Raw genomic sequence first — 22,004 nt, 5'->3', positions numbered from 1 at the left:
TGTGTGCATCCTACATAGGCAGCCCTCAACTATTGTACACACAGCTGCCATTGGCACAAGATAAGTCAATACCTGAACAGTAAATTAAGCTATCAGCATGTGTCAATACTGTATGTATAGGTTCATAGGTACATAGGTAGGTACATGCCTAACTGCCCGAGGTCATTCATAAGCATAGCCAAAATGTGTCTGCTGTCAACACCCCATTGATTAACTGTCCCCTGTGGAGCAAAGCCAACTGTGGGATCCCTGGGCTGTATCCACTGTTCCCCACCCACTCTGCAAGGATTCCCTGGAGTGTTAGTGAGGGGTTCCATATAATGTAATCAGGGATGTAGTTACAAATCATGGGGAGTACCCTTGACAGGAATCTGTTACTCCAGCATCTTCCAGTTATGGTCGTGGCAAGGTGTAGCTCATTACAGTGTGTGGCTCACTGTGATATGGATTGCCATAACTGGAGCATATCCATTAAGCATGACTTGGACACGGCTTTGTTGGCCAGCAAATATCATCTCTGAGTAAACGAGATGCCACTGAGTAATGCAAGAGTTTATGCAGTCTGGCAGCATAGGACACATGTCTGAGGGCATTATCCCTCAATGCGAGGTACGTCCGTGGCCCTTCCAGCTGTCAGATGTGTCTTCTAAGGTACATTCAAAATGGGTTATCATACTCGATGATGGGATTGATGACTGATGAGTAAAGGGGCACAATAACCTAAGTCTGTTTAGATGCAAACCCTGAAGTAATCAGATGGCCTACATAGATGAATGTCCTAACTACTTTGCACATATGACTGTTAAAGAAGAGATCACTATGTAATGTAGTCCCCACATACCCATTACGTCATCTGAATTATAGTGTCTGCCACTCATGTGTTAATATGTGTATGTGTATTTTCCCAAAATGGAATGACCATGCAGTATGTGGCCTTTAGCTGGAGGTCATCACTCTGACACCCTGTGTTGGTCTATGTGAGGCCCCTTGAAGGACGTCTGTGACAGCTGGACTGTCAGTTATGGCTCCCAGTCTGCAGTAATCGCCTAACACGACCTGTTGTAGTCCACCTGAGAAGTATATAGCAAATAGTAGTGGTCCCAGGACTAAGTTCTGTGGGACACCAGTTGTGACTGGTCAAGAGTTGGACCTGGAGGCTGCTAGGCTTACCATGTGGTTTGTATGTGTAAGCCTGTTGGCAAACCAACCGGTGATGTATGGGTGTATGTACTGGCTGGTGAGTGTAGAAATAATACCTGAGTGGGGAATGGTGTCAAAACCCTTGGCGAGGTCCAGGTAGTATGTGTGAACTACCACTCCCCACACCTAAAGTCTAGGTAACTGTAAGATGTCAAACTGGTTCAGTAGGCATGATCTGCACTCAATCAAGCTGACCTGGGTTGGGTCAAGTGTCTGGAGGTTACCATTGTCTATGTTAATGAGTGCCATGAGGATGTGCTCCACAGCTGTGCAGATCAGGCTACTCAGACTTATGGGGTGGTAGTTACCATGGTCAGTTGTGTCACCACCTTGGTGGAATGGAATAGCTGTTGCCGTGCACCAGTGAATGGCCATGTAGCCTGTGTAGAGGCTGATGTTGAATTGCTATATTAGGCAGGGGGTCACTTTGTCTTGTAGTGTCTGCAGGATGCAGTCTGGGATACCATCTGCCTCCAGTGATGCTCTGTCATGCCATTTGAAAGGGCCATTACCACCTGTATGTCTCAGATGTCTGGGATACTGTACGTTTTGAGTATTGTTGTGGGCCCAGTAGGGGGTGAAGCTTGCTCCGAATGTATCATCAAGTGTGTTGGTGATATCAGTATGGTCAGTATATTCAGTGCAATATTGCACCAGCACAGTGCAAATCTGTGTGTTACTGCTTACATCCTTGACATAGCCAAAGAAGCCTTTCTGGTCATTTTCCGAATCCATGCCTATTTACTTGCGGATGTCAGCCTTGGATGATTACATGAGTAACATAAGTATCTTGCTAATACTGGTCACGGACGTCTGCATGTCTTGGGATTTGCTGTTGTTCTGGACTACTGTCCTACTTCTGTTGTATAGCCTGTATAATGCAGGGGTTCAGCAGACTACTGTCCTTGTGTAAGAGTAGCGAGTCCTGGTTTACCGTTGATGGCTCGACCCATACATCTTTGTAGGTACTTATAGAGTGCAGTCGTAATTCTGTCTGTATCTTGAGCAGTGTCATCCCTGAGCATGGGGGTTGTGAACCCTCCCACCTCTGTCATTAGTACTGTGAATTTAGCTGTAAGAAAGGTATTCACTGTATGTTCCTTGGATGGGGGAGATGGTTGGGAGTGGAAATCATCAGTGAATAGTTCATGGTCAGATCTAAACAGTGACCGTTTTACCTCTGCTGTAGTGCACCTGTTACACATGTCAGTGATTACCACTTCTAGTAATATTTCACCTCTCGTTAGTCCATCTACCAACTGATACAGGCAATATGAGGTGATAAATCCCAAGAAGTGCTGGGCCTCGAAGTGAATACTTGAGTAGGTTATCCAGTTAAGGGTAGGGTAGCTGACTTTGACCAATAACAGGGTGTCTGGTAGGACTGTCATGTTTACCACTGTCTCCAGATAGTTGTAGTGGTGCTCCTGGGTCATGGAGGGTTATCTGTAGCAGCTCACAGTTTGCATTGTAGTCGTGGCTGATGTTAGCTGCACATGGATGATCACAGATGTTGATCTACTAACATGCTACCCTACTAACTTGGAGGTGTAGGTATCCCCGATGAATATGGATACACCCCCTCCATGTCTGTGCCAGTCCATGTTCAGTGGCCAAAATGTGTGTTATTCATTGTAGTCTGGTAGTGCCGGTGTGCTCACAGGAGCCTTATACAGGTCCCAGTCACAGAACAGATGTAGATGTTGCCCGTACTGAGGAGTGCTGTGAGTGTGTGCATGTTGTGAGTACTACCCCTGGTATTGAGTAGCCTAACCCTCATTGGTTCTGCTATTGTGCAGTTCACAGAGGTGAGATTCACCTCTGAGACCTGCCTAAAAACAGCACCAATAGCCTTGCCCAGCATTCCAAAGCCTTAGGCTGACACATGCAAGTTGGTATGGCATTGCTGCAGGCATGTATCCCATCTGTGCTTGTGTCCCATCTTTCCTGTAGGTAACCTACTGGTAAGCAATACAAAGCCCGAAACCTATACATGTCCACTAGCTTCCAAGATAGGCTTTTGGAGTGATTATGTATCAGTAGTCTGTATGCTATTGCTGTACTTAGCTGTTGTCTGACTACATGGTGAATTTACACTGTATAGTGTGATCAGAAAACTCTGTATAATCACATATGATGTTGGAGATGACCTGCACTGTAGAGGTTCACAGATAGGTAGTAGGCTATCTGCCCAAGGGCATTTAGAATCATAACTACATATGGGGGGTGTAGGGGGGCTTTCCCACCTGCTCATACATAGTGTAGGATGGTTTGTTTGGATGTGGTGGGTAGCAGTGTGTCTGTGTGTGCTTGTGTGTGTTCTATGTTTGTGTTACTTTCGTGAGTTTGACTGTCGCAGTTGGTAATGTGGGGTATGGGAGTCTGGGCCCAGTACTGTGGTTGTCGGAATTGTGTGCATTTGGGATTCCATAGGTATCCCGTATACAGCGGTTGAAGTGTTCATATTTGAGTATAACATGGACCATAGCAATCACACATTCCGCCACAACCAAACTTCATGAACAAAGGATATGGAGAGTATATGCCTATACACTATTACAAATATGTGCTATGGTCATGAGGCAAAGATAGGGTTACCACCTGTCCCACTTTGTGAGGGACAGTCCCTCTTTGGCTGGTTGTGTTCTGACCAAAAATATTAAACGTGGCAAATGTCCTGAGATTGTAGGACATAATTATATCCCATATGTAATGTAATAGTTGCATACAATAGTTATTTCTGTATCTAAAATACCTACATGTTACAAGAAACAGGATAAGCAACTAAACTTCTACAAGAATAAGCTTATATTTAGGCAAAAAAGGAAAGTTTTATCCTTTGTACTGACCGTGGGTTTGTGTCGGCCTGTAAAATCTGATGTGTGTCCTGAAAATGTCCCACTATGGCCATTTGAAAAGGTGGCAACCCTAGCCAAAGAGGGTCAGTCACCAACACAACTCCAATGACTGCAAATACCCATGGCAGAAATACACAGACAGCTTTCATGTAGCAACACTTTATTACATTCCGATGTATTGCTGAAAAGATTCAAGGACTAACATCACATGCACACTATACAGGAACCAGTTAAAGGAACACTCCACCCTACAACTAAAAAAATATGTTTATTTCAGTCTATCTTTGTTTCCAGACCTATTTTAACACCTAAAATTGACTCTAAATGCTTTATTAGTAATTTTAGCTAGTTTACCACAACATGGCTACCGATGGGGCTTGCTATCTCAACGTGATCTTCTTCTCCTTCAAGCCTTTCTCTTTCCCATAAAGCATTTCAAGTCTCCTTTCTGTGACTCATGCCAGACATAAGGAAGTAACAGTGATTTCCCATGCCATTGACATATAATGGGAAATCTGTGACTCATTGTCAGTTTGGTTTCCTTCTGTGTAAAGCCTGCTTCTTTTCTATTGCTAATCACCCTCATTTGTGTTTAGATCAGACCTTGCTTTACAGTATAATTTGAAGTTATCTAGCAGCAGACAGAGTAGTAGCTAGATTGGATGCCTTTGTTCTAAGTGTTCTTTTGTAGTCCTTCTTGAATTGAATTGAAAGTCCCCTCCTCCTACACTACTGCAGAGGTGTGAAAACTGCCACTGCAACTGACAGCTCAGAATTGAAAGGAAGGGAGTGCCATTTCAAAAGTCTTCCCCTCTGCCTGCAGAATCAATTGTTAGCAGCAGAAAGACTTATGTAAACAATTTCTAATTAAATTTCGTACAACAGTGCAGGATAACTTTTGATTATTTCATTGTCTACACTATTTTTATTTCTTCCTTATTTCTACCAGACATTATTATGTTCACTTATGTATGTTTTACAATCTCTTTGAAGAACATCAGCCTAGTGACATGTTGTTTCTGTATTTTCACTGACATTAGCATAATGTCCACAAACAGTAGACTGCAAACCTGTGTCTATGATGCTGTCACAGTAAAAGCATGTACTGAAAACTCACTGTTTTCTATACTCCATGCATTGATTTTTTTTTTGCAGTGGGCTACTAATTAATAAGTGCATGTATGTATCACTTGCATAATGCAGATAACTGAGGCACTTTGGGAGCTTAATATGATCATCGCAAATTCAGCTCATACTATTTAGCAATCCTTTAGTCCGTTTTCCATATTACTAAATTTATTTTGAGGCCGTCCCTGCCTTTCTTTGTGCATATTTCAAATCTTACTGCTACACTGCTCAAATATCGATAAGTTAATTGGCAGTAGACCCTACTCAGCCAGACAGTTATTTGTATTTTTCACATTAATAATTTGACATGTGCAGTTCACAGAAAACATAACGTAAGAGGGTTTAAAGCCTTCACTAAAATTAGTATTGCAGCATCCAATTTGCAGTTGCAGTAATTAAACTTGTCAAGTCAGGCAGTAAAGCACACAGAAGTAATACTACTGTCAGTTTCATGAGTACAGACTGACAATTTTGACTCCATAATTTTCCTGTCTACACTATTACAAGTCACTGTACCAGGCAGTGCTTTGTGCCCTTTGGGCAATATTGCACAGCTTACTCCAAGTTCGCCTAAATATTGACATCTGATATCCAAAGGCACATGTCATAGTGCTCTCCCCTTTTTATAAGTGTGTGTAAGCCCTACAAAATACTGAAGGTTACCCAACATGCATGTATTACATCACAGAAACCGCTTTGGCATCAAATTTGTAACAGCTGCATGATGTTACGCTGTCTCACACTGTGCATCAGACTTTAGTACATGTTCACACAAGTTACAGTGTGTCAAGGGCACCAGCCTTCATCATCTGCACAGGTGACAGGGAGCACACTACACAAAGGCTTGGACTAGAAACACTGTTACAGGCAATAACTGCAACACAGGATTTTGAACAGTGTGATTCCTGTGCCATGTCACCACCCACTTGCTTATCAAGCTCATGTCTAACAAAGAATGTCTTCTCAGTGACTGGTCAAGAGTGTCTACAGAAACTGGTTACTGCTAATTATATAGGCTCAATGTATTTTTGGTGTACAGTACATACTTCATACATACAATGGCTTTGCTTAGTATGATTTTTGCCTTTATTCCTGTGCATGGTCTGATCTAATTCAGTGCACTACTACAACTAGCAGACTCTCTGTAATACCAAAGTGTATCAAACCAATATAATGATGCATTTACATATATGAAAAAGTCCAGAACACACAAAGACATGCACGACCAGCAATATACTTATCCTACGTGTCCCTCCATTCAGTGTGCCAAAATAAGGATACAAAATTTCCAATTAAATTAACTATGTGCATGAATGTTTGCTATAACACATACCAATTCATCAACTGCACGTCCACTAATTAGTAGCATTGATCTACCACTGCCTCTCATTTTATGTTTCAAGCAGTCCGTCCACGATCCTTGCGCCTCCCTTCCAATTGCAAGTCAAACATTCATAATAGTGTCACAACCCCATGCTGTCAAGTCAGCAGACCATAACTTTACTTTTCCCTTCCCTTACAATATCTAACATAGGTGTGTGTCAAGCACATCAAGTCACCAGACAATGACCATTGCAACTGTTAAGTCTATCGATTATACCACCACAGAATGTAATCAACTGACTGCCACTGAACTATCCCATTCCTATCCGTTGCAAGTGCATCATGCAACAGACATAGTCTCAACAACCATCCCTGTCATGGTCGGTCTCACTGTCCATCATCCTTGATACAGCATGCCTCTGCAGTGTTCATGTCCAGCAATGTGCAGTGAGCTGTAACCTGTTTCAGCTGGTATTCCTGAATGCTGTTATCACTAGGCATTTTATCTACGCACTACAAACACTTTGAATATGGCAACCTAGAACCAATGGCACTCTTGCTCAAACATAATTCCTTCACTATAAATAAAACAATCATGTATCACACACTATCGTCACAGTTCCTTTCACTAACAAGTATGACTATTGTCTACCTTTCAAACTCACTTATGAGCGGTGATCGTTGCTTCGCAGGCTATAATTATTAACTAAATCACACTTACCTTGGCTGTAATATTTCCTTTGTGCAATATTTACCATGAGGACTCTGCCGATACTTTCACTTTGTTCAGGTTATATTTCTTCAGTTGAGCTCTCCACATTCACATCGCCTGTAAATGCCCATCAATAACACATACTGTTAGGTTACAGAGAAAAACACTTATGTATGACTTAATCCTTACTTCTTGCATGCTGTAAAATCACTGGTGATACCCACCTTTACTGTCAGCTTGGTAATTCTGGCATCCATGTCAAACCAATCGTAAGTTGGACGGTTCTCTCCAGCAATGTTCATGACAGAAAAGATCTCATTACCGCAAAATGGATCACCCAACTTTCCGATCACCTATTCTCAATCACCAGGACTCATAGACAAGAGAGAACAGTTGTTAAAAATTATACCATTTATCCATACACACTTTACATGGATCAGCTGTTGCTCTGTATACATTAATACCCGCTCAGAGAACTAATTTTCAGCTACTATACACTGACATGTCACCAGAAATATAACAGTTCCATATCATTATCTAAGGCCTTTCCCTATTTTACTCACACATACCACCCAGGTTCAAAGATATACAAGCCTTCTACTGTAAATATGGGTAAAAGTGGATGAAAACCTACACTTACTTCAGCTGATACAGTGCAAGTGACACAAATTGAATCTACCCTCTCATCCAACAGGTACATTTAACAATCATTAACGAGTTCACATCTACTTCTGTAACTGCCTTACCATGACTGTCTCGTATATTGCGAAATATGAAGCTTGACGACTCTAACATTTCTCACATTTTCAATACTGACGCTTCTACCAGTATTTTTCTGTACTAAGTGACAGTAGTCAGATCGGCCGCTGCTGTCAAAGTCTCGCAGACTGTCTGACACTGTTTGGTCTTTAATATGTAGCAATGGCACTTGCTAAAATTTGGCTCTTTTCACATACGCACATGACAAGCAGCTTATCCTTATTGTACCCTGGACTCAGTTAGTTATCACATTCTCATAACTCTACACTTTTTCACGTCCACCTTAGGACTTACTGTGGAAGCGGGACTGTAACCGTGCAATCACAGTATTTTTCTCTGGCCGCTCACATCTAGCTATGTTTCTTGGAAGCTCTGGTACTTGCATTGGATCCACACTTAGACTACCTGTCTTGGCAGACACCACGTTCATCATGAGGTCATAGATGTAGTCATACTTCCTACCATCAAATATAGGCTTTGCTATCCACTCCTGCTTGGCCTTGGGATACACTATTCTGTATCTCTTTTCACCAACTGGCCCGGAGCGACTAGAGGGGCATCTAATCACTGAATGCTCCCTATTTTGATTTGCATTGTGGTCCAAGACCGCTAACATTGTTCTTGCTTTCATGCCTCCATAGCTAAAGTGTTCTAACTTTGGACAGTAATGACACAGCAATGCATGGAATACCTCCAGATTGCCAGTATGACAGAACTTTGTCGTCTGCTGCAGATCTTTTATAAACAGTGTGTTACTTACTATCTTGTGAAGTGCACTGTGGCACTCCCCTCCTTCCTCTAACCATTTCTTATCAGTCCCACGAGGTACTGGTACTTCATGTGGACATTTCACATATTTGGTTGCACCCCCCCAGCTGTGTTGGTCAGTCACATGATATGACAGGGACAACCACTTCTCCATAAGTAATACTGGATCACCCTCACATGTTGCTGTACACCACCACAAGTGATTAGAAATACCGCGCACCATGGCAGTAAATCCTCTTGTCCTTTCTGTTTGGCAGCCAGCATTATTTTTTTTCGAATGCTTTTGCACACGTGCCAAATGTCAAACTGATGATCTATGTCAGTGAATTGAGTACGCATTAGTAATGCTATACCCCGATGCCTATCTGTTGCTACTACTCCAATACTCATACCTTTACTAATTAAATTTCTCATGCACCTCTCAAAACCTATCTTCTCAAGTCCCACTGATGCCACCCCTTCTCTGACCTGCTCCACAGCAAAATCCAGTATGTATCCTGTGTCTAAATCCATCATAGTGTAGGTGCAGTACTTAGCAGAAAATCCTGGACTGTCACAGCGTCCGTCACCACCTAACCTTATCATTCTCCCTTCAGCATCCTTCAACAGCTCCTTCTGCTGCTCATGCCAATGGAATTGCACAACTGGGAAAAGATATTGGCTCTGTGTGTCGTAGTATGTCGTCTTTCCTATGAATTCTACACCTAGGTAGGCACAAAACCTTGATATTTGTGCGTAAGTAGTACCGCTAAACAGTACTGCGGCAGCACTCATTAGGTTGCCTGCTGGCATTCGACCAAGTAGTGGTTGGCTTTCCCAGCTTAGAATTTCATGTCCATTAAAGCAGGACACTTTAACACAAACAAAAGTTCCAAGTATGGTCTTCTTCTCAATTTAACAAGCTGCTGCCCTGCACACTGGACATATAAGTTTCATCAACAAGTTATCGAGGCATGCCTCGAAAACAATTAATTTATTTGTCCAACAATGTCTTCCTCCACTGACAATTCCTGGAAAGAATCATCCGCCTCAGACTGAGACATGCTTATAGAGGATTCTCCCCAGTCTGGGTCTTCCAGATTCTCATTACCCATATTTGATGTACTTACTTCAGACATACAGTCCTCACTACTGTTGTCACTACACATGCTGCCCTCATTTTCTTCTTGGACCTGCACTACTTCAGTGCAAGACTGTACCACTGAATGATGGTTACTCCCACTCTCTACATTAGTATGGCATACGTCCTCTTCTGTGCTTTGCTTCAAAGCATTTCTCTTCTGTATGCATTTTGACACCTTACTGTAATTGTGATCTACAAATGTTGGCACGACTATTTCTGGAAATTGAACAGCAACATTATGGCTTTGGATCAACTTAGCTTCTGATGTGTTACTACTACTTTCTTGCATATTGGCCTGTATTCCTATACTTACTGCAGCCAGCATATTTTGGGTCTGACAGGACTTATTCTTCAACTTACCTGTTTTTCTCAATCCACTAATCATTACCTCACTGTTGTCCACGACCTCTGAGCACACTGTTCCAAGTTCCATCTCCACCTGTTTAGAATACAAAGTATAGGCATCCTTAGCACTGTATTTCAGAATTTATTGTCATACATTACAATTAGCATACACAATAAGGCCGAGTACATAAAAAGCCTTGTAGCATTTGCATGGCTAAAAAGCAACCTTTTCACTGCCACAGGTCAGTGTAGGTATGTCGTAATGAATCATGACAATCATGTTACGGACTGATGTGCTGTGAATATAACTTGAGGGGCATTCATGCTTGTAATGCTTGCGCTGTGGTGGCCATTTACAATAACATCACAAACAGTAAGACTTATAATAGCTGTCCGGAGTCACAGTCTTTCTAACTTGGTCATTTCGACACCTGCACTTCTGGTTGCATATCACACCTGATTTACAACTTCTCAGCTGAAATACACAACAACCACAACTGAAGCTTCCATTCAGTTGTCTGGCATGTCCTCAGACTGACATTGTAACCTACCAGCCCAACAATTTCAACAGAAATGCACGTCTGAAATTGCTACTGTCAATATATTGGATACATGCAGCTATGCTACATTCGTCCTTGTCATATCCCTTCATTATTTTTGCATACTGTCTGCTCTCTTTTGTGGGACAAGCTGACCATGGACAATGCGCTACAATGACGGGACCAGGTGCCAAGGGATGTAAATAAAAATGTCCACTACAAAACCCGAAAGAGAATCGGGTGATTACTGATTCACAACCCAAAGGAATCACTGCACACTGATATCATCTGCATTTTCTCCAATGTACTAATTGGTACATATCACTTACATAAGTAGGATGTATGCCCGACTCCATGTAAACACTCCGATTTTGCTCAGTAACGTCCATCTGCATTCCCTCACAGCGATCATGCTCCAATACTGATGCAGGCTGCTGTTAAGCCAAATGGAGAACAATTAAGATTTAGACATTGATGTATGCATGGCCATCCTTTTATGTATAGAGACCCTTTAGGTTTGTAGAATGTGTCAGTGCCTTGTCTTTATGTACCCTCTTCTACCAAAGTGGGCCATACTCAACATTTTTACCAAAGTACTGTGAATTGGTAACCAGGATTGTACAACTTACCCTTTCTAACAGACATTACTTCAGCATGAGCTCTTCACACCAAAAGAGTCCTACACACCTCCTCTTTCAGTTATCTCTACATGCAAAATTCCATTACAGGAAAGTGTAAATGACAACACTCTTATCACCTTAACTTTTGGTTCTTCAGAACATCCATCCTGTAAATGCACATTTTATTTTGATTTAACTACTCATACTTACAAGCCTGTGCAGAGTCTAATGGATACTCACTGAGATGTACAACTGTTAATCAACTGGACCCTAGTCAGTCACATATCTATTTTCCAATTATCTAAAAATTTAAATTTTGCGCTATCTTTGCAGTACAAATGTGATCATGCATTGCACATCACCCCTTACTTATAAACCATTCTTCCAAAATTTAAAACGGGACTGCATAGCCGCATTTCTAGTGTACTTTTGCCAGATGCAACTCATTTGATTTACCTGCATATTACTGCTTCCAGCTGTATCATCCAAATGCTCTTGTATGGGCTGTGGTTCTGACAGCAGGTCCTCCAGAAGCTGCAAAATACAGGAGAACAACTTCATATACTACACTTTAAACTTTAATTGACACAGTGATCTTGATGCACTTGCAAGTGCATCTACAACAGTAACATTTCTGCACACCTTTTAGGTCACAAATACAAGTACAACATTAATATTTGTGCACACCGCTGATGTGGTACAAATACAATAAAATACGTAAGAAACAAATCTGTATCTCCACCTGACTTTAGACTACAGGTAATGTGATATTTCACATTAACTTCAATAAGTAACTAAAAAGCGACATCATCCTTAAGAGTGACTATATACAAGCCCGGTATTGCTTACTGGTCTTTAAGCTTGCTTGCTCAATACTGGTCGTTGGACAGTAGTGTCCAGACATCTTTTAACAGTAGTTGTTAATGTAACAGCAGACATACCTTTCTTCGCATATTCCGATCAATACGTTGCACCGAACTATTTCGAATGTGTTTTTGGGCAAAGTCAAACATCGTTGGTAGTGCATTGGCCTTCAATATACGACGAGGTCTACGTAGTTTCATGGAATCTGGCATCAATTCATAGCGGAAGTCTAACTCGAACATATCTTCCGTAAAATGACGAGCACAGGTAATGCTTTGGGGGATTGCTGATTATCTCAGCCTTAACAAATTTGATAATGTCACCAACATCTGTTCCACATCTACGGACCCACTTTGTGCATAGTTGTGCATCCCGCGGAAATCGGTGGAAGGACATCCCTTCGGGCATGCGCCCTCTTCTGGTCTGACAGCCATAAGCCAAACACTGCGGCATTCTGTCAAATCCTTGTCTGGAATACTGATTAACCTAATAAAAAACATTTTTAATTATTTATAAATCCATGCAGTTATTGAATGAAAAGTTACACACCAATATACTGTAAAACAGTACATATTGACTGCATCACATAACTTTAAACAAAATATATCTCACTGCTGCAATGCAATATATGGCTATCTGTAAACAGAAATATAAAGTGATTGTTAGATGAGCTCATTTATACAAAAAAAAATTAATGTCCCTGACTACACCATCACAGAAATGCAAGATGTACTATGAATACATAACAGTTTGGTGGAATACACCCGGCCATGTATTCGCCTCAAAGTCTACTAAAAATTTTACAAGCCACAACTGCTTTTGTGGTGGTCGGTATGGGTGTGTGTGTACCTCACCACTTCTTATCAATCGCTCTTGAACTGACGCCCTTTGAAGCCATAGCTTTCAGTTAACTACCTTACGTAATCCGGCCTTAGTAATACAGCTGGACTAAGCCTATTTCAGTTATTTGGTCATAATCGCAGAGTAAATCAATGCCTTGGCAATTTTAAACTGGCCTGCATATAAAGTACCATCATTTCTAGCAGCCTGAAAGACCACTACAACACACTCACACACCCTGAATTGTCAATATGTTGTACTACACATTCTGTCTACAATATTTCACACCAATGAGCTGTCACCCATGATTGGCTTGTGTGTGCATTCACATATTACAGCAAGGACAAAAGCAGACTAGGCAATGACAATCATACTTCGCAACCTCCCATAACCCCTTCGGTCAATCGGCGAAAAATACTCAGCAGTGCAGTATCAAGGCATCATACAATGCCAGTACACATGTAACAATGATATTACAGTTGTCATCACTTGTGCCTGACTTCAGAAACATATTTAAAATGTTAAATTTACTTCACAGATGTACATCACAGTACACAAAACCGTAAAACGGGTCTGGATTATGTCTATAGTGAACGTGTCATGTCCAATGCGACATTATGGACACTGACACATTTCCGCATCAGTAGTCAACTGCATTGACTCAATACAGCAGTGTACTTAGGTAGGCATCAGCTATACATGTCCACAGTCTCAACTATTACCAGTATCGTCATGAGCCACAGCCATGGTCTGATAAGGCAGTAATACCCATATGCGTTGGTGACATGATGTATGGCAAGACCATAATTGGCTCTATTGTGTACACTGCCATCAAGCAGACCACACATTACCTACAATGCCCAACTTGCATGCATTACACCCAAAGTCAGTATTTGCAAATAAACATGACTAATCCATCTTTACCTTTCGAGTACATCAGTTATTCACACTGTCTGCTTCAAATAATCGTAAGTCAAAACATTTTAAAAATATTTAGAACCTTTATTGCCATCGACAAGCACAGGACATTTTACACTTTCATACATCCTTAGAGCAGAGAAAGATAATGTTCCGGGGTCCATTATAGACAATGAATAGTCATTCAACTCTCATTACACCATTGTGTGCTCGTTACTCCGGGTATACCCAAAACCCATCAAAAGGCAGGAAACCAACATATTCGTTGTCGTCTTCAGGGAATTTTTGTCGTATACGTGACACTACACATGCTGGAATTACAACTCTGTTCCCACGTCCGAGTCTTCGATTTTCGAAAATCCATAGCACATAAGCACGGTATGCCACCACACGGTACAACCTGTCAAATCACAACACCTATTATAGCAACTTACACCTCATCATGAATTCATCACAAGTATCAAAAAAAATTCTGTTCACATTTCCAGTTAGGACTATGACTTGTTTGTGTGGGCTACCTGCAACAAACAATTGGCCAACATAGAAATCTTCACTTATCACCGAAATCTAGACCACGGATAATATTTTCCAATCTGACCCTAATACGTAAACGTTTGACTGCAGCATCAGTTTTACACCTTTCTGCACTAAACTACTAATGTATGACCACAACCTAGTCATTTACCTATAATAGCTGGAAAGGAAGTCACCATGCTTTTCTCTGGCTATGAAAGTTAACCTGACATAATTGGTGTTGTTCAAAAAAGTAATGTTCATAGAGTGCAAGGTAAGAAATAGCACCATGTAAATGGTGAGTATTTATGTGCTGTAACAACAACCATCTTTCGAATCAGACACTTTTCCCTTACCTATTGGTCCACTGTATGCTGCGTGATCGCCTTGTAACGTAGTGCATTGACCGCAGAATCAATTCCAGTACAAGTGGCGTTAGGCACGCCATTTCAAAGTCTGTGTGATCAGTGATGCACACTGGCTGAACAGCGAGTTCGAGCTGAGCAATTTTGGCACGTGCACGATGGGACGATACACAGCAGTAGCACTCCTGTGGCGTATTCATTAAAACACACTTTTCACACGTGCACCAAGTCATGCTCTGGGTGTTCTCTTCATGTTCTTCTAAATCACTGCTTCCATTGCTATCTCGCGTGTTTTGGTCTTCTTTCTCCTGGTGCATATTCGGTTCAAAACTGAAAGGAACTGGACCGTGCATATTCATCCCGAACATCACGCCAAATTATTCTGTGAAGTGCAAAAAGCAACACATTGTCCATTGAAACATGACATCAATCCAGTTGCAGAGCAGAGATGCATGGCATTTCCCAATTTCAATCACTGCGGAAGCATTCCACATTTTAAGCATGAACAGGGAAACATGACATGTGTAAGCTGATGAAACGTGTGACTACAGTTTCACGTACTATGCAAGTTTCAACATAGACAAGTAGACTTAATCTATACTGTGATTTCTGAATTTTTCCTATACATGTACTGACTGCACAGCACAAAATAGTTACAGTATCACTTTAACTTTGAAACACAATTACCACTCACAAGATGAAGCACAATTACCAGTCAGAAGCTGATGATGACACAGTCATATCCTTGTACTGCTGCTATAATCAAGTTATTAGGTTTGACAAAAACGTAACTTCATGGAGTCTATGATGGACTGTCAGAGACAGTAAATGGGTATAGGTTTGGAAACCATGCGTTTTCGGAACAGAGTAGGTGATGGTAAGCGTCAAAACTTTTTGTATGGCTGAGTTGTCAGCAAGGGTGGAAATGCATGCAGTGATGTCGTATGCCAGTTTAACAAGTTTTATGTACATGACAAACACAAGAAAACACAATTAAAAAAAATTAAGCATATTGTCACTCAACCGTGCTTCAGGACATTTACCTGTACTCTGACATTCCCTATAGTTAACCAAAGCAACGGTTATAGGTATTCACGGCATTGCTTTACTGTCAAGCAGAGTTAATAACATTGTAATTAGTACTGTTTGTCCAAGAACAACATATACCGCCATCTAACCCATTTGGTTAGCAACATTCATGGTTGCTCGACAGATTTCGTAGTCAACTGAATGCCGCAAAGATACTACTGGAAAGGCCAATGCAGACACTCTGCTGTCTGGATGCATTGATTCCAGTGTTCTAATTCCCTGACAGAAGCGATGATCGGCTAGTACTGGCTGTAAACATAGGGATGTGTAGTCCACCAGTTACCATGACGCATATTCAAATCGATAAAAATAGTAGGTGTGCTATCCACAACCATCGTGGTATACAAAAAAAAGGGGCTAATAGTGTCAGATACCAATGATTTCTGCTCTTGTCAGAGCTAAACACTCACTTGGTCACTAAATGATCAACACATGCCATGCCGTACTAAGTTATTAGTAGGGTTAATGCAGTACATATTGATCTTCACCACTCAACTGGCAACAGAGCTTTCCATGCCCCCACCCAATTATCCATGACAACTGAGACAGACCCAAGAGTACATTAACTGTTTTTATTTATTTTACATGTGTTATGAAGCCTGTGGCTATGTCATATTGCTGTGTACTGACCTATGGACCGATTACTTGTGTCACTACAGACAAACACTTAAATTAACCAGTCAAACAACTTTTTCTTGCATGCGTGGTCAGCACATTTATTTACATACCAGGAGTACTGAGCATCGTAGTTTTTGAAAATATTACAGACTCTGTCAAATTACGTAAAAATATATCTAGTCCACTGTCACTGAGGTGAACATGGTCAATCGGTATAACTCTGGTCACGAGCATTAATAGCATTATGGTGAATCACAGATCCTTTGCACATCTCCATTTGTCCCCACATGAAACCATTGTGCAGTCTTCTGATTTTATCAATGGCCTTAGCGGTATGTGCGCCCTTCCAAACCATCCTTTGTATGATGTCTGACCATACGATATGTAGATTAGGCCACCATGTAAGCAGTCTCCACAAAATTTTCTTAATTTCAACTTTCAGATCCACAAGGGGGCATGTGGTCAGGTCATTTCCTCCCAGATGCAGTACTAGGATATCTGTTTTTTCTCCTCTGCCATTTTTCTCATGCAGGCAGCTTAGCAGACCATCCCACTGCAAGCCTCTTTTCCCGACCCACGACACCTGAATTTTTGTACAAATTATTTTTCTTCTTTTTATTGCCCCTGAGCTTTTCTCCTCGGCCCTCTGCTTAAAATGGGCATGTATCCAGTTACACTAGCCCAGTCAACAAATGTAAAATCAATAAAAGTAATTAACAGTAACACCTAGGACAGTAAGCACAGAAGCGCATAATAAACATGCTCTATGCAAAATAAACAGTTATGCAATCATTTTAAAAGCATTTAAGTCATTTGGAAAGTTTATGAAAATGCAGATACTACTAGGCAAAAATGTACACACTTTACCAGTTCCACAATACCACATTCTTATAAATCAAAACGGATACACAAATATTCTAGCCACTCTAAATATAGTCCTTGACCACAAATCTCTTCCCCACAAATATTCAACTTTGCTGTATTTTGTACCCCTTAGACTACTCCTGCACAAATGTAACTATGCAAAATTCACACACTTCCAGTTTCACATATCTGTACAGTATCCACTTTCCCTTCACAAAATGCATGTCCTGTTCCCTCTCCAAATATTAAGGCTGGTACCACTCTGGATATACTTAATGTCCCTCCATGTAGCTGTTCACCTCCCAAAAATGTGCACCAAACACTTTTCTCCCCAAGAAATCTACACTCATGTCAAAATCAAAGCCTAAAACACTTCAGAAATGAATTCACCACTTGTGTTGATTTAATTTTTTTTCACACACACATTTATACAAAGCACTCCTCTGAACAAAAAATGACCAATGCCTTTTTGACAACTCTGTTACCAGTACTCAAACTGCAAAATATCACTTATAAAAAAATCTATCCTGTCAGGGAATAGAGCACATGCCACTCTGAAAATCTGTACCATGTAATCTTGAAGCACATGTGCATGCATGCACACACGGTTTTGGGAAGGAGAAGGCAGCAGCCCATAAGCATGAAAGTAAAACCTAGTATGCAATGGAAGTTTTATCTTTCCATTACTCTACCCTCCTGATATTAGACTAAGCAGTCCTTACAGTTTACATTTCTACTTTCCTTTTCAACTGTACCTCCCTACCAAGTTTGTTCTGATCACCTCCACTACAGAAAGGATGGCATCCTCTGTTTATCTTACTTACTCTGTTCTCAATCTGCATGCCTTAATACTAAGATTTTATTTATCATTCTCTTTGTGCCATAACTCTCCTACTGCTACAACAAGACATCTTTTCAACAGCAGACAAGTTTCGGAAACTTGGAGCAGTTCACTTGCCAAATACAAGTGAGCCCCTACCCAATCAAATACAAGTGACCCCTACCAGAGTACAAACATAAAGCATGCAGTGCAAATACATACTGCATTTGAAAATATCAAGTTATTCACCTAAACAAGTAAAAAAACAAAAGGAACAGTATCTCAAGCAAAAATGTATTACATGTTGCAGGGTAACAGCAATCCGATGCATGCCAAGTATTTAGTGTGTTTAACTGTGTAGACAAGTGCCATTTTTTTTAATTTCAACAAATCTTTTGAGTTTCTAATACCACAATGGGAAATGGACCTCAATCCTACATCAAAGTAGGATTAAAAAGTTTGGGAAAATTAGTATTGTTTCAATCTTTGAAGTTGTGCCCAATACAGAATCATACTACTGATACATGTAACTCGTGAGTTGCAGCTCTAAAAACAAAGCTGTAAATTAAAATAATGAAACCTATTGCTCCTGATACTACTGTAACTATCTGGGTATCCTACCACAGTGCCCTCGTTTCTGCCTGCAAATCCTGGTATTTTAACCTAAAAGCGTTGAGAAACATTAAAATCGGTTAGTCTCTCCCTTTTTTAATTTCTCACAATCTTGTGTTTCTAATACTATGATGGTAATGGACTCCATTCCCAAGTCAAAGTATGACAGAAGTTATTGTTTCAATCTTTGATGTTAGGCAGAAGTGCTCTTCAAAGCACCCACAATGTGCCCAGTAACAACACCTCCTGCAGTTAAATGCGGCATTCGGTAACATATCCAAGTAAGACTGTTAATTATTTTATAGAAGACCCGTCGCTACTACTACTAATGGAACTGTATGGGTATCCTTACACATTCCCTCGTTTCTGCCTGCAAATCATTTTGGTATTTTTATGGCTCCCTCTGTACAAGAGAGACACTGTAGACAAGTGGATACAAGCTAGTTCAAGCTCATGCACAAACCGCTCCACTTACTAGGGTGGTTAGTAATCCGATCACTTACGGTGTCGATCGGCTTATTACTGTGGAGTTATTTTTTTTTAACTACAGTAATAAGCCGATCGACATACCGTGTTTATCGGATTATTACAGATAGAGGTGTACAGCCCTCTGCTCTGCCTGCATCGTGAGCCATCAGAAAGTAAACCAATGTAAGAAAACATTTTTTTTTTTTCTCTAACATTTGGTTACTTGATGATGGCTCACGGAGCTGCCGGCAGAGCAGAGGCTCTACATCTCTAGCAGCAGATATTTTGAAGGGCAATTAAAAAGCAACATCGGCTGACAAAATAATCTTGTTTTTCACGGCAGATTTTTACATGCACTTACCGAAAATTGTAGATGAAGGAGAACGTTCCCAAGGGAGTTGTGTAATGTTTTGCTGGAGAGAGGAGATGATTCCGATGCTGTTTACACTCCGGACTGAAGTAGTCAATGGAAAAGAGTTCCACAACAATTCACGCTCTAATAAGGGCTGACCGACCTAATGGTGATGTCACAGTGTGGGAGGATCAGCTGGAGAGGGAACTACTGTTTTGGATATGTCGAAGGTACGTCAGCAAGTTAGAGACCAATTACAACAGAAATAATGCGATAGCAAAGAATGGGGGAAGGGCCTTCCTGCCCTACGCTAAGGAAAGGCAGAAATGTACTAGTGACCAACTTCTTCGTGTATTTTGAAATTGCTGATGGCTGGGATCAGTTTATAGGGAATAAAGAAGACTTGTGGTTTAGTAAAATTGTGACTGAGCCCGGAGTGTTCCTTTAACAGTGCCTTAATGAATCAGCCTGCAATTACCACAGTATTAGTCCACTAAAGGATAGGTGTTCAAATAGGGAAGGAACCCTCACACACATATTGATTATGTATAAAAGCAGTTCCTACACACCTGCATCTGCTATGTACACCCACCAACATCTCCCCCACACCCAAACCAATTACAATACAAACTGTAATAACATCACAAATCATTCACTCACTGTACGACATCTGCAGAAGCCTTAACATACCTTGTCAGAGACACACTAACATGGCCCTATGTGAAATAGTTTCTGTTATACAATGGAACAGCTGCTAATATTACAGGGTTTGTTTGCACTAATCCCATTTCAGAGAGTTGTGTGTACACCAAGAAGTGTTACCAATTACTGATTAACAGCACAGTATGATACACATGTACACCAAACCAAAGATGTCTGGTGAGCACACTTTAAACCACCTAACATTTCATGCATAGCCATACAGCCTTGAGCTGCCCAAACATCCTTGCCAGACTGAAGCATCTGCAGAAGTATCAGGTACAAACAAACCCTGCATAAATAGCAATGTTCTGAAATATAACAGCTGTACTCACATGTAGAACATCTTCTATCCATTACACACAATCCACGGGAGTCATGAAGCTAATATATCTCTGTCTGTCTCCATATAGCTGTTGAAATACATCACAAACAACACATCCAGGCCATCTTTCTCGAAAGTAAGGCAAAGGGACAATGCCCAAGTGGAGTACTCAATTATACACCACTGTTGCCATGGTATTGGCTAATGGAGAAGCTGCACAGCTGATGTGCATCTAGTTAACTACTTTGGAACACCAAATGGTGGTCAGGATAGCACATGCTACTGATATTTAACTATAAAAGGATGGCTTATCACACATTCAAACCATCTGTATATACCAGCAGAACATTACAAAGAAGATTGAAACACAAATTGAAAAGGATTGAAATAACAGTCAACGACACCTCCGGTTACTAATAAGGTATGTAGAACACTCAGTATGTCTGTGTATGTAGTACCTGTTCTGTAATATTTAAAGTGTACGCAATGCATATAGTGGAAACAGTTATCTAGTAGTGATGTATTGTTGAGCATAGTAACGCTTGTATTTATTTGTGTACTGCTGTAGGTCACAAGGCAAACACTGCAAACACCACAAGGGATGCTATATAAAGGCTTTGAACCCAACAATCCCTCACCAGCCACTGTCAGTGACAGGGTTGGTCCAACACGTACATGCTATAACAGGGGATAGTATATGTTGATATATTGTAACAGTAGTGTATTACTGAGAATAACATGTCGAAGGTTGGCATACTGTGCAATTATGATTTGCATTGTGGGATACTGTGCCAATAACTGTGTAATGTACAGTATTGTAGGCAGATATGTATTACATTTTACATAGCATTACTGTTATGTTAGGCAAACATTAGTTATGTCTATTGGCATTTAAAATACACAATAACAGGATACATATGGCTTGTAATCACCCGACAGTTTATCAGCATGATAGCAAAGTACAATGGAAAATCTATTTAACTATCCATGCACATAAAACGTATAATACGTTCAAAGGTAGGTACTAGGCTGTCTGCCCAAGGGTAGTTATAAGCCTAGCTAGAGTGTGTTGGCTTCTGCCATCCCCTTAGGTTAGTTCCCTGTGTCTCTGAACAGCAGAGCAATTAGTTCCCTGTGCCTCTGTCCAGCAGAGCCACTGCAGTGATCCCTGGGGTACATGTCTGTCTCCCATCCACCCGTCAAGGTTTCTCTTGAAGAGTGCTAGTGAGGGGCCCTGCCTGATGTACATTGGAATCATGTTCCACAGCATTGGGGAGTCTCC

Source organism: Protopterus annectens, chromosome 7.part0 (assembly GCF_019279795.1).
Source record: "Protopterus annectens isolate FY-2018-M chromosome 7.part0, PAN1.0, whole genome shotgun sequence".
NCBI lineage: Eukaryota > Metazoa > Chordata > Ceratodontiformes > Protopteridae > Protopterus > Protopterus annectens.
The sequence above is the reverse complement of the archived record's forward strand: the minus strand, read 5'-3'. Positions refer to the sequence as shown.